Source organism: Colossoma macropomum, unplaced genomic scaffold (assembly GCF_904425465.1).
Source record: "Colossoma macropomum unplaced genomic scaffold, Colossoma_macropomum, whole genome shotgun sequence".
Lineage (NCBI taxonomy): Eukaryota > Metazoa > Chordata > Actinopteri > Characiformes > Serrasalmidae > Colossoma > Colossoma macropomum.
The window spans coordinates 31786781-31800161 of NW_023494801.1; the positions used below are offsets into that span (position 1 = coordinate 31786781).

General features: G+C 43.2%; 1 long non-coding RNA gene and 1 pseudogene across 1 annotated transcript; one reads left to right on the forward strand and one right to left on the reverse strand.

Annotated features, from left to right (window-relative positions):
* The window catches only part of LOC118821047, a 128964-nt pseudogene that overhangs the window by 74135 nt on the left and 41448 nt on the right, over positions 1-13381 (reverse strand).
* Positions 9585-11920, forward strand: LOC118821218. The gene is made up of 3 exons (XR_005008324.1): positions 9585-9788; positions 10502-10556; positions 11846-11920. It is a non-coding gene; the product is annotated as an uncharacterized LOC118821218 (long non-coding RNA).

Sequence of the window (13381 nt, forward strand, 5' to 3'; positions counted from 1 at the left end):
GTAGAAAGTCTACCAAATTCATACTACATATAGAAGGTCTCCTTTCTTTCTAAAACATAAATATTACTAAAAATTGCTGGCATGTTGTACAAAGACACAGAGACTGCTTAATGTGAGGGAGCAGCAGCAGCAGTAAATAGGGCTACACTACACATGCAGTGTTTTAGCTCTGTTAGGATATTAAATCAGTGCTTCCATCCACCTCTTATACTCGTGGCCGTAATTAGCTATGAGGACCAGAGGTCTGGACCTTGGTAGTTTCAGAAGGATTTTTTGTCACTTTTCCCCCTTCATGAGATTGAATGTAGAAACAGCGCCCTTATGATAACGTGGTAGTCTACTCAGGGGTGCAGACTCGGTGCCACAGAACTACCCAATATTTAGTACATGCCGTATTTTTCATGATAATGAAATTTTATTTGTTTTCTGTGAGCACTGTGCCTTATTTTCCTCAACCCACTGCTTAGCAACTGCTGCTATCCGCAATTACTCTAGTACATAATTAGCGGCCATAATGTTCAGAACTAGCGTTAGGACACCGAGGTCCTCTGAAGTTTCTGAAGGATTTTACTAAATTCAGCGTGGGTAAAAGTGACATAACTACCCAATTAGCTGTGACTGATTCTCAGCTGACCGAGGAACAGCTTTGGCTCGGCCACAGACTTAACTGCCCGCTCTGTTCATCTGTGTACGACACTCTACAGCCCTGAGTACCAGAGTAACTTTGACTTGAAATGTTGAGGTATGCAGCACACATGCTATACGCTAACATATAACATCGCTGTGGTAAAAATGCAGCTAGTTGAGAGTTTATGAGTGCAGTTAACACATCAAGATTGTGCATCATTTTTTGTTTGGACTGTTCGTAATGTTGCTAGCTAAAACAGCAAACATGCTTTAGTCTAGCTCCAGTAGCTGCTCAGTTCAGGCTACCCCATAGTTGCTATGTTAGCAATTAACTTAGATGAGAAATTAAAGACTCTTGTGAAAAGGGTCTTTTGACTCACGAATCAAATTTAACATATTATAAAATAATTATTACTCTTCTGTAGACAAGTAAACAAAAGTAAACACCGGATTTAGGTTTAATTTATGGCATACTACATCACACTATGTTCAAATGTTTCATACTACATCATACTATGTACAAACCAAAGATGGTGTCATTTAATTAAGGCATTTTAAAGAAATAAGCCGCCAAAGCAAATAATTTCATTAGGTTAGTGATTTCTATCCAGTCTAATTGACTCATTAGTCAAATTCAACACTTTATAAAATGACCATTAACAATAAAGAGGCCAAAAAAACAACTGCTTTTGGTTAGAAGTCTGTCTTCTTGTGAACATACCAAAGAGCAACTGATTTTGCAGCACCATTTTAAAGTAATTGCCAACCAAAATCCTAACACTGCTCAAACTACTGAATCTTAAGTTGGTCTTAGACAAAATTGTGCTTAAAACCTTGAATTGTACTGTATATTTATTATTATTAGTTTTAATTTGTTGTTGTTATTACAACAAGGATTTATTTAAATTATTCCTGCATTATTTGAGTGTCATTACCTGGTGTTGGGGAAGGGGCAGTCAGATCCATATTCTTGGACATGCATGCCAAAAAAACAAACATCTACTCCATCTATCTCTTCAAATGCAAAAAGTGCTTTGGTTTGGTACGGAAAGCTTTCTGCCATCTCCCCTGAATCAACAAACCTACAGAGGCAATATCAAATGATATAATTAAAACAATGTGAAAAAATTAAAAGTTAAGATTAAAAAGCCCAGACATGATAAACCATGATAAATCAGTTATCTATATTTCATTCCAGATTTTACATCACCTGTCTTGTCTGAACTGGCAACCACACACACAAACACTTCACCAGACTCTGGGTGGTTCTGCCTCTGCAAGTACTTATTCACACGATCCTCTATATATGTGCCAAGTCTTGTAGTCTGTAATCCTAGAGGAGGGAGAACACATTCAAATATACATCAATATACATCATACACAAAGTGGTCATCTCTGGCTGTGCATTGGGAGACACTGGCTTATTAATATCTATAAAATGTTTACTGGCCATATGCCAGCAAAAGTGCTCAGTGTAAATAATGCAATTTGTGAGACTAATTCCAGTGACTGCATTACCCTACAGGTGCCAAGAGCTTTTACTGAACTGGGGAAATCTGCTCTTAGTTATAGTCCACCAGCAAGCTGGAATTCATTACAGGAAACTGCCCGCTGGTGTCACATTTTAAACATTTTGTGTTTAACCACCTCCACTCAGCCTGCAATTTTTTTGTTTTTGATTTTAGTTAACTTAAAATATGATTTTTCTTTTTTGTTTGGTTTTAGTTATTGTTTTATATTTATTTTTCTTTTTATTTACTTTTTTTTTAATCAAATTTTAGTTACTGCTGAGTTGTTGTTTTACATTTTCTATTCTTTTATTTATTTGATTAACTATGCTTTTTATTTTGGGCGGCACAGTGGTGCAGCGGGCAGCGCTGTCGCCTCACAGCAAGAATGGCCTGGGTTTGATTCCCGGCCAGGCGACCAGGGTCCTTTCTGTGTGTTCTCCCCGTGACTGCGTTGATTTCCTCCCACAGTCCAAAGACATGCAGTCAGGCCAACTGGACATGCTAAATTGCCCCTAGGTATGAATGTGTGTGTCTGACTTTTTGCCCTGCGATAGATTGGCGACCTGTCCAGGGTGTATCCTGCCTTCCGCCCGATGACAGCTGAGATAGGCTCCAGCACCCCACCGTGACCCAGAAGGATAAGCAGTTTAGATGATGTGTGTGTGTGTGTTTTTTATTTTATCCCTATTTGATCTGTTATCATCATCATCATCATCATCATCATCGTTAACCGCTTAGTCCAGATAGGGTCGCGGTAGCAGTTGGGAGAGCAGAGAATCCCAGATGACCCTGTCCCCCGCAACTTCCTCCAGCTCATTCTCAGGGACCCCAGGCCGCTCCCAGGCCAACTTGGAGATATAATCCCTCCAGCGGGTCCTAGGACGACCCCGGGGTCTTATTCCGGTAGGCCGTGCCTGGTACACCCCCACCGGGAGTGGTCCAGGGGGCATCCGGATCAGCTCCCTCTTCACCACTACAGTCCGGTACAGCGACCGCATTACTGCTGCCGCTTGTCCCAGCCTGCGGTCGATCTCACGATCCTTCTTCCCATCACTCGTGAACAAGACCCCGAGATACTTAAACTCCTCCACCTGGGGCAAGTCCTTTCCCCTTACCTGGAGTGGGCATACCATCCTTTTCCGGGCTAAGACCATGGACTCAGACTTGGAGGTGCTGATCCGCATACCAACCGCTTCACACTCAGCTGCAAACCGCTCCAGTGTGCGCTGGAGGCATCCATGTGATCCAGCCAAAAGAACAACATCATCTGCAAATAGCAGAGACGCCACCCTCCGGCCTCCACACATAATGCCCTCGTGACCCCGGCTGCACCTTGACACCCTGTCCATGAATATCACAAACAGGAGTGGAGACAGGGCACAACCCTGGCGGAGTCCAACGCTAACACTGAAAGAGTCCGACTTAATGTTAACGAACACAGCTCTCACACCGGGTGTACAGAGATTGAATGGCCCGGAGTAGTAACCCCGGCACCCCATACTCCCGGAGGACCTCCCACAAGATATCTCGGGGAACACGGTCGTAAGCCTTCTCCAAATCCACAAAACACATGTAGACTGGGTTGGCAAACTCCCACGCCCCCTCAACAATCCGTGAGAGGGTGAAAAGCTGGTCCATTGTTCCACGGCCAGGACGGAATACGCATTGTTTCTCCTCAATCTGAGGTTCAACTATCGGTCGAAGTCTCCTTTCCAGCACCTTGGCATAGACTTTCCCAGGGAGGCTGAGCAGTGTGATACCCCGATAGTTGGCACACACCCTCCGGTCCCCTTTCTTAAAAATAGGGACCACCACCCCGGTCTGCCAGTCCAAGGGTACTGTTCCCGAGGTCCATGCACTATTGCAGAGGCGTGTCAGCCACGACAGCCACACAATATCCCTTCCTGGATCGGGGCCTTGTCGTGGCGGAAGGGCTTGTGTGGTCTAGGGATCTTCAGAGCTAAGTCGTCGGGAGCAACATGCTCCTGGTAGGGTCTCCCAGGGCGAACAGGTCTGGAGTGAAGACCCAGACTAACTCGATCCAAAAACCTCCATGATAAACGGACACAGAACATCATGTACCCTGCCTGGGAGAGGGTCACCGGGACCTACCCCTGGAGCCAGGCCTGGTAGCGTCCCTTGGCGAGCGCCTGGTGGCCGGGCAGCCCACGTAACCCGGCCGGGCTCAGCCCGAAGAGGCAACGTGGGGGGACCATGTGGGCTCACCACCCGCAAGGTCCAGCATGGGGGAGTGGTGCAGTGCCGTACAGGCAGTGGGAGATTGCAGGGGGGCCCTTGGTGGCCTAGGCCCCTGCGGCAGAAACTGGCTCTTGGTTGATCTGTTATTTATTGTTTTATTTTTTATAACAGTTTATTCTGATTTTATTGTTTTTTTTTACTGCTAAATTTAATTATGATCTTTTTTAAAGCATTTGATATGTTTTTACAATCCACTTTTGTCAACCCCTGATTTTTTTAAATGGCTCAGCTACATTGTAAATGTGGGTCACTCTCAATGTACTCCAGGTTTAAAAAAAGGCTGATTGATTGACATAGACTATTCCCTGTACGCAAAAAGAAAAACAGACCCTCAAATCACTTACTTTTAGCAGAAAACTTGTTCTTTCTTCTTAAGACAACTATCACAGATGAATCTGTAAAAAAAAAAACAGTTAGAAAAAACAAAAGCTAATCAGAAGAAGTTATCTATTACTTTATTACTTTGGCAGAGCATTTAAAAGGCACTTACCCTGAGGGCCATATGACTTCATAATGCAGCACACAGATTTGATTAATCTTGCGCTCATAAATCTTTACATTCAACAAACCTGTTTAAAGAAAGATGTTAAATAGAACAGGTATAATTTCAGATAAAGGCAATTCCAAAATTAAAATTGTGTTTGTCTAGTGATTTCACTCACGGCTCAGGGTCTAACATGTCATTTTTCTTCTTCTTCTCAAATTGTTCCTTTGATATCGTACTGGGTAGAGAGTATAATTAATAATCAATAACAAATGCTACACAATGAGTACCAACAAATGGCAACACACAGTCAAATGTAAATGCAATATTTCATAATGATCATTTAATGCAAATTTGATTTTAATCTTAAGTCAGTAAAGTTAAAAATAATTTGTCAAGACTCAAGACACATTTTGTCTGATTACTTGAGTTTCAGACAGCTGTTGTGCAGAGCAAACATTACACTGATTGATCATCTAGATTTCCATACTTTCTCTAAACCTCTCACATATTTTTCAAACCTGGAACTGTCAGTTCTTCCTTTTCAGACTTTTTAGGTCTGTACAAGCCTGGCTTGTATTTCAAATCACCCTGCCTTGTTCCTCTTTTCCTCCTAAAGCTTGGCTTCCTCACATTCTTGCTTCCTCTTTAAGGGAGGCTGCACTTACATCTGGGGCTGTGCAGGATAGGCTCCCAGGGTGACGCTGCTGCCCTGGATCTCATTAAAGCACTTTCACAGAAGTGATACCTGTCCGCAAAAAGGCCATATTTGGGTGAACTGGACCCAGCACACGGAGAGCACCACCGGCACACGGAGAGCACCACAGCACAACAGGGCAGACCAGGTGGGCAGGTGGAGAGACAACACATAGCAGACAAGGCCAAGGCAAAGGTTAGCAACTCAATCTCATTACATAATACATTAAATAAAGGCCCGCTTCTCAATATAAGTAATGGACACTTACATGAGTTACAAGTGTATTGGGTACACCTACTTCATACATACACCCAATGGCCATTTGATCAGGTTCTCCTACCATGCAGTTGCACTTTCCAGGTATATAATTACTGACTGTAGCCCATCTTTTGCTTTGTAGTTTGTCAGCCACTTTCTGACCCAGGCAACAGACTGCATAAATGAAAAGGGACCACCATAGGACTACCACTGTCCAAGGGCTCAACTGGGACTTCAGAGGTGGGGGAGCCAGGACAGAATTCTCAGCCCTGATATCAAGAAAAAGGGCTTAAAACTAACAGCCTTTCTGTTTCTGTGTTAATGTCTTAAGTTAATTCATTTATGTTGTTTGCTGTTTTTAATTATCCTTGTTTGTCAGTTTTGGTATCAAAGTAAAATAAGAATATGATCTGATTATTTTCGAGGATCGTGTGAAAACAGTTGGCTAAACATCATAGATATGCAAGGCAGTCCATTTTAGTAAAAACCTGTTTACATGAGACAGGTTTATTGTGTGAACAAATGTGAAAGCTTCCTCAGCCCTTACCTCGGAATATTTTTGAATGGCTTCGGATTTTACAGGATAAATAATGGCAAACCATTTAGGCTACTGAAAGGTTGGGGCATAATATACATATTTATTTAGTAGGGTATTTTAATTTATGCAAAAACATGAAACAGTAGGAAGGATTGAAAACATACTTACCTGGCTAAGAAAACTGCTAGAACGATATGAGGGCATGCCACTGAACGTGTTACCATGTGCAAAAAAAAAAGTTTAAAGATTTTTCTGTCAGTGTAGATTTATCATGTCATTAAACCAATTTCATGATTTTCATTTACATGGTGATAGTAGACAGTGTTGCACTGATACAAGTATGGTCGTGATGGTACCGCTCTTTTTTGAACATCAAAAATTCTTTACAATATACACATATTTAAACACATATAATTTGAAATATGAGAAACAGTATTACTGTAATTATTATTTGCAAAATTTATTTAAATCAAGCTCGTTGATTGGCTGGCAAAATGTGCAAATTAATGTAAACCATTTTCTTCTCGACTGTATGAAATTCATCAGTAGGGTTGCAACGATTATTCGACTTAGTTGACTAAAATCGACGACCAAATTAGCAACTAATTTAGTAGTCGATTAGTTACTGACATCATTACGCGTCTTTCTCGCACTCACTAGGAGAGTTTTGACATTGCCGGTCACTGGAGAGTTAACAACAGCGCGTTGGCTGCCTCAAGAATAAAATCCTCAAAACTGTGGAGCTAAACTTAGAAAAAAAGGTTATCAGTTGTGCTTTTTGTAAGCCGACCTTAGCTGGCACGGGAGTACATCCTCCGTAATGTAGCTAGCATCTGAAGAGGAAACTTGTCGGCTCACTGGATGAAGAAGATATCTCGGTAAGATGTGCCGCGTCCCAAACCGCATACTAGCACACTAAATAGTGTGTAAAAATATGTAAAAATAGCGCATATACCATTAGAAGTGCAAATATAAACTTGAAATATAAAAAAATGGCACTGAGGAAATCATTCCAAAGCCTGCTTTGCTTGCTATCACAGTTTTAGCACTCAGTATGGATCCAAGAGGAGAGAAAAGCAATACAAATATGGTGGCTTTATGCTAATCATATGTATGTTTTTTTTATATATTAAAGCCCCTTTCTACACTTACTATACAACAATTATATATAATTTATGATGAATATACCATGAACCGGCATGGAAAAAGAATGATGTTGGTCTTTTCCATCGAGAGATTTTTTTTAAATCTTTCCTTGTGTCCAAATTGAGTTGGACAGGACTAAATTTGGCTTATGTGATGTTAGTTCTGTCAAAGTACCAATCAATATATCTGATTTTTGACAGGACCTATGGGGCTGATGTAAAGGAACTCTGCATTACCCATAAAAAAATTTGTGATATACACTTACATTATTTGTGACATTAGTCTCATAGTTCCAGTGCAAAACTAAAGAAGCAAACTTTGGTCACCAAAAAAGCTCTAAATGAATCCAACTATTGACGCCAAATATGTTTTGGTCGATCAACTTGGGGAAAAGAGGAAACCGTGAATTAGGTTTTTCAGTGAACTATTCCTTTTTGAAACCTGGTCTTGCTCTCATTTAAACTCAGTCTTTTTCGTGGTCTTGACTAATATTAGCTTTGAACTTGTCTTGGACTCGACAAAGATGGTCTTAACTATAGCCCCAAATACAAATACTGCTAGATACATGCTACATGTAAGTAAACACCCCTGTGCACTGAAGTGATACCAATCTCAACAAAAATCCATGCACAGACCAGCCAGCTTTGGCAAGTGTGGTAATTAAGTGGCTTTTGCAGCAGTAACCCATAATTTAAGTGTAGTAGTAGCCTTATTTTCATGTTATTTCAGTGCGCAGGGGTGTTAGCTTGCTTTTCGCATGTATGCAGCAATTTAGTAGTTCAGGGGAACCTGTAATACCGGGATAAAAAATTGTGGAGAGGGGGGCGTGGCCGAGCGTCGAATGCGGGACGGAGAAGCTGGTCGTGCTGAACCAGCGGGCCTAAGTAGCTGATGTTGTTCACCTGTGCCTTGTTTCTGCCAGCCTACTTATTGTCATCTCTTCCCTCAGTAGCTGGCAGAGCCCGGAGAGAGAAGGAGACCAGCGAAGGCGTGAGAGCTGAGCTGAGCTGAGCCGAGCCGAGCCGAGCCGAGCCGAGCCTGAGGACTGAGGACTGAAGACTGAAGTCACTGAAAAGTGGCCAGCGAGCGTGTTGTAATACTTTTGTGGGCTATTAGCCGCGTGTTTTGCGTTTTCAATAATTAATAAAAAAGAAGCTCTCCGCCTTCACCCCTGCCCCCGGCGTCTTTCCCCCCATCACGGTAGAGTTGCAACAGTGGTGCCGAAACCCGGGAGGATTGGACGAACGTCGCCATGGAGTCCTCACCGCTTGGAGAGATAGTTAAAGTACTCTCCCTCCTGCAGCAGACACAACACCAAGCTCTCCTGGACGTCCAGCGGGAAAACCAGGCCCGCTTCGAGGCCCTGGCTCAGGGCCAAGAGGCGGACAGGAAGCTTTTCCGGAGTTTGTTGTCAGCCAGCAGTACTCCAGCTCCGGCTACCATCTCCATCTCAAAGATGACTCCGCAGGACGACCCGGAAACGTTCGTGGAGCTCTTCGAGCGAGCGGCGGTAGACTGGGGGTGGCCGAAGAAGGACTGGGCCGTCCGACTGCTCCCCCTGCTTACGGGGGAAGCCCAGCTTGCCGCCCAACAGCTCCCCGCTCAGTCGCAGCTGGAGTACGACGAGCTGAAAAAGGCCGTCCTCCAGAGGGTGGGTCGGACTCCGGAGCAACACCGCTTCCGCTCGCTGACCCTCCGGGAGTTTGACCGGCCCTTTGTGCTGGCACAACAGCTCCGTGATTCCTGCAGGAGGTGGCTCTTGTCCGCAGATCGTGATTCCGAGGAGGTCCTCGACCTGGTGGTGCTGGAGCAGTTCATCACCCGCTTACCCGAGGAAACAGCAGCTTGGGTCCAGTGCCACCAACCGGAATCGCTGGACGAGGCCACAAAGCTGGCAGAGGCGCACATGGCAGCGTATTCGGGGGCAGGAACCCCCACCCAGCCAATATCTCTCTCTCCTTCTCTCTCTCTCTCCCTATTCCCGCTCCCAGAAAGAAGGGGGCTCTCGCCCCCAAACCCTTTCCCCGCTCTCGCCCTCCCCGCAAGCCCCTTTCTACCTACCACACCCCCCCTGCAGCTACTCACGGTCTACCTTCTCTCTCCGCACAGGGGGCAAGAGCTGGGGTGAAGCCTGGGCCGGTGTGTTGGCGGTGTGGGGAGCCCGGACATTTCCAGGACCAGTGCCACCACATGGAGGTCGGAACATTGGTCCGGGTTCCCACATCGCCACCCACCTCCCCTGATCGAGCTGGAGCGTACCGCATACCAGTGAGTATTCAAGGGGGTACATATCAAGCCTTGGTGGATTCTGGTTGTAATCAAACCACGATTCACCAACGCTTGATTCAAGATGCGGCATTGGAGAGGGTATACCAGGTGAAGGTACAGTGTGTCCATGGGGATGTACACAATTATCCTGTCCTGCCCATTACAATCGAGTTTCGGCGCATAAAGCATAGCGTGAAGGCGGCGGTTAGTCCTCGCCTTACCCATCCTCTGATTTTGGGGACAAATTGGCCGCAGTTTGGGGTGTTAGTAAAGGCTTTAGTAGAGGATGGGTCCCGCAGTAGTATAAGGAAGGGGGCATGTGCCGCGCTCGAGGCAGGCGGGCTTCTCCGTCCGTCTGTGACGGCTCCTGAGCGAGGGGGGGCGGGACCCAGTGAGCAAGCGACGTCCGCAGACGTTCAGAACTGGCTGATAATAGGCCAGTCCGTCGGGCTCTGTTTTGGATGTCCATAGACGTTCTGACTTGGTTGAAAACTGGGCTGTCAGCTGGAGTCGTAATTGGACATCTTATAATCATATGCCAAATAATTAAAAAACACTAGTCGTGCGGTTATAATACTCACAATGTCAAAACCTGTCTGTACCAACAGGATATGTAATGCTACACCATTCCGTCAGGCAAAAAAATATTTTTTACTAACGTATCTTTTAATGAACTACGTCATTTCGCGCCCTTTCATCTCCTTCCCTCTGAGGGAGAAGCGCAGCGGCAGCAGGACCAGCAAGAGAAAGCCGGTGCAGTCGGTAAAGGTGAGTAAAACTGTCTTTTAGTGAACACCTTAAAGAATTACATTTGTTGTACTTGGTGAAGTCATGTAAGGCTTGGTTAACTTTAATCCAAATAGGAAAAAAATCGCTTAACGTTAGCCACCTAACGTTAACCTGTACCAGCAAACGTTAGCTAACGCTAGCTAACTAGTTAACCTACCAACATTAGTTTGAGTTTGCAGCATGAACCAACAACTCTGACTACGACTTTAAGTGTAAATTAGCTAGCTAAAATAGTCTCTTCATGGGCAGCTAGTGGAACATGTATGAATAAAAGCATATGTACGTTGCATTGTAATTAATGTTCAGCTGTATTTTAGCTAAGGTTAAATGTTGTTAGCGTAGCTAGCTAGATAACGTTAGCTTAGCAGACAAAATTGTTACCCGCTAGCTAACGCCACAGATGGCTAATGCTATCTTTACTTCTACTTTTGACGCCCTGAATACTAGTTAGTTAGCTCTAACTTTTATATGCAGTTTGCTTTAGGGTTTTGTTGTTTGGGAGCTTTATCTTGTGTAGGTAGCTTAGTGAGTTAACCTACAATCAAGTCAAGATGGTGTTGTATATTTGCATGACGGGCTAGACACTAAATTTGGATGGCTGCTAAGCTCTGAGGTAATGTTAGCTAACGTTAGCTAGCTAGTGTGAATTGCTGTTTGTCCTTTGGAAAATGAAGTGTTTTGGATTAATGTAGCCAGCTAACCAATATAACCATAGCTTTAGTATGTTAGAGAAGGTAGCTTCTTATGAAGTGGTAGAAAGAGGTGTAGCTATTTATAGTTAGCTTACTGTTTCTCTTTCTTTTGTTGTTGAATCCTTCTTTCTCTTTCTCTTCCTCTAATTTCTTTTTAATTCTTTCTCTTCTGTATTCTGTCACTCTTTTCCCCCTCTTCCCTGTAAAAAAAAATTGTAACTTTTAAACTTAAAAATGAATGTAAACTGGTTAACTTGACATTTGTGTTCATTAAACTTGTAATGTTATGTTAATAGAAGAATTCTTTAATACTTTTACAAATGTAGTTAAAACACAATGTGCAATGAACTCACTGTTTCAAGTGAGCCCAGTCACTCACTTTGTTTAAAAGGTGCATAATGATTTCTATATTTTTTTCTCATTTTCTCTTGATCTCATTTTCTTGTCTATAACTCTCTTCTTCTCACTTTTCTATTGTTTTTTGTCTTTTGTTCTTTTTTATTGTCTTATAGTTTCACTGTTTCTGTCCTTGTAATTTATTTCCAAATAAACTGTACATGTTTGTCTCACTAACAGGTGGGAGGAGACTTTAGACTAAGAGAGAGTGAGTGCAAGCAGTGGAGGATGCACAAACCTCAAATTTGTCACAGGCAAGTAAACCATATGCTCAAACACCTACATGTCAGCTGTGGATAGCTTCTTACAAAGCTGTATTTTATGTCGATAAATGATGTTTGTAACTAACAGTTTAACATACCAACTCCTGAGCTAATGTTATCTAGCTAGTTTGAATGGTCATATTTGCTTTGTTCTTTGCTGAAAAAGATGTGATGACAATGCCATTTTAGGTATTGTAGGCAGTGCAAGCAAACTAACGATATTACCACAGCTTTGTCATATTATCTTAGCTACTATGTTTAGTGGTGCAAAGAGATGTAGACACATTTAACTTAGGGATGCATTAGTACCAGTACTGGTAATGGGGTGTTGGTCCAGTTCAGAACTCATTTACCCGTACTCATGCTCATAAAAATTTCCCAATACGAACATTCCGATATCCGCTGATACTGTGCGATGTAAGTTGAGTGTACGCTGCTGTGCTAGTGAACAAACAACTCAAGCAGGCAGTGAACGAGAGTCTGCTCACACAGCGATATGCTGCTGACACCGTGGTGGTCGGACACAAAGCTGTTGGTCACTTTAAACATTCCACCTTGACTATGTTGACCATTACAAGCCTCATTGCTCAAATCCAATTTTTTGCTCAAATCCGATCTGTCTCACACGATGGTTCACACTCGTTTAGGTAAGTGATTCAGATCTGTCATTAATATGAACGAACCAGCATCCTGAAATGACCTGTATGAGCACATCCTACTCAATAACGTCACATGAATGAATCACGGGCGTTACGTGCATCATCAGCAAACAGACTAACAAGCAGAACGAGCTTCGCTCAGAAGATAATTAACTCTGATCAGCTCTCAGCTGCTCATTATTAGAGCGAGACTAAGGCGAAAAGGTGAGATGTGTTGCTTTTCCACCTTTTACAGGCTTCAACTTCTGTTCGGCTGCTGCCATGTTAACGCTGAATGATGGCGCAGTGCAGTGGAAAAAAGCACTTGAATTCCGATCTGAACGTCACATTAAGGTCACATGACCACGAATCGGATACGTATCCGATCTAGGACCACATATGAAAGTGACTCAAGTCGGATTTGAAAAGATCAGATATGTGTGTCCACACAGCTCTGAAAACATCAGATCTGAGTCACATTAGGGCAACAATCGGATTTGTGCCACTTCAGCATGGTAATGTGAACGTAGCCCTTGTCATAGTAAGGAATAGCAAGGAATTCAAAGGAGTGGTTTCAGCCCATTTTTATTTACACAATATCACAACCACTTTCCCAATACGGGTGGAGACACGGAGGCAGAAAAGTCGACAGTTGCTTCTAAAGTAAAATATATGCTGAATTTACTTAATTTACTGAATATAATAGTAAAAACTGAATATAATAATCACGTTAAAACTTTTGTGACTGTTTTTGTGAAATAGGCTTTAGACAGACTTTATTGTCCTACCATGTATATTTCATTGCGCATTGTGGT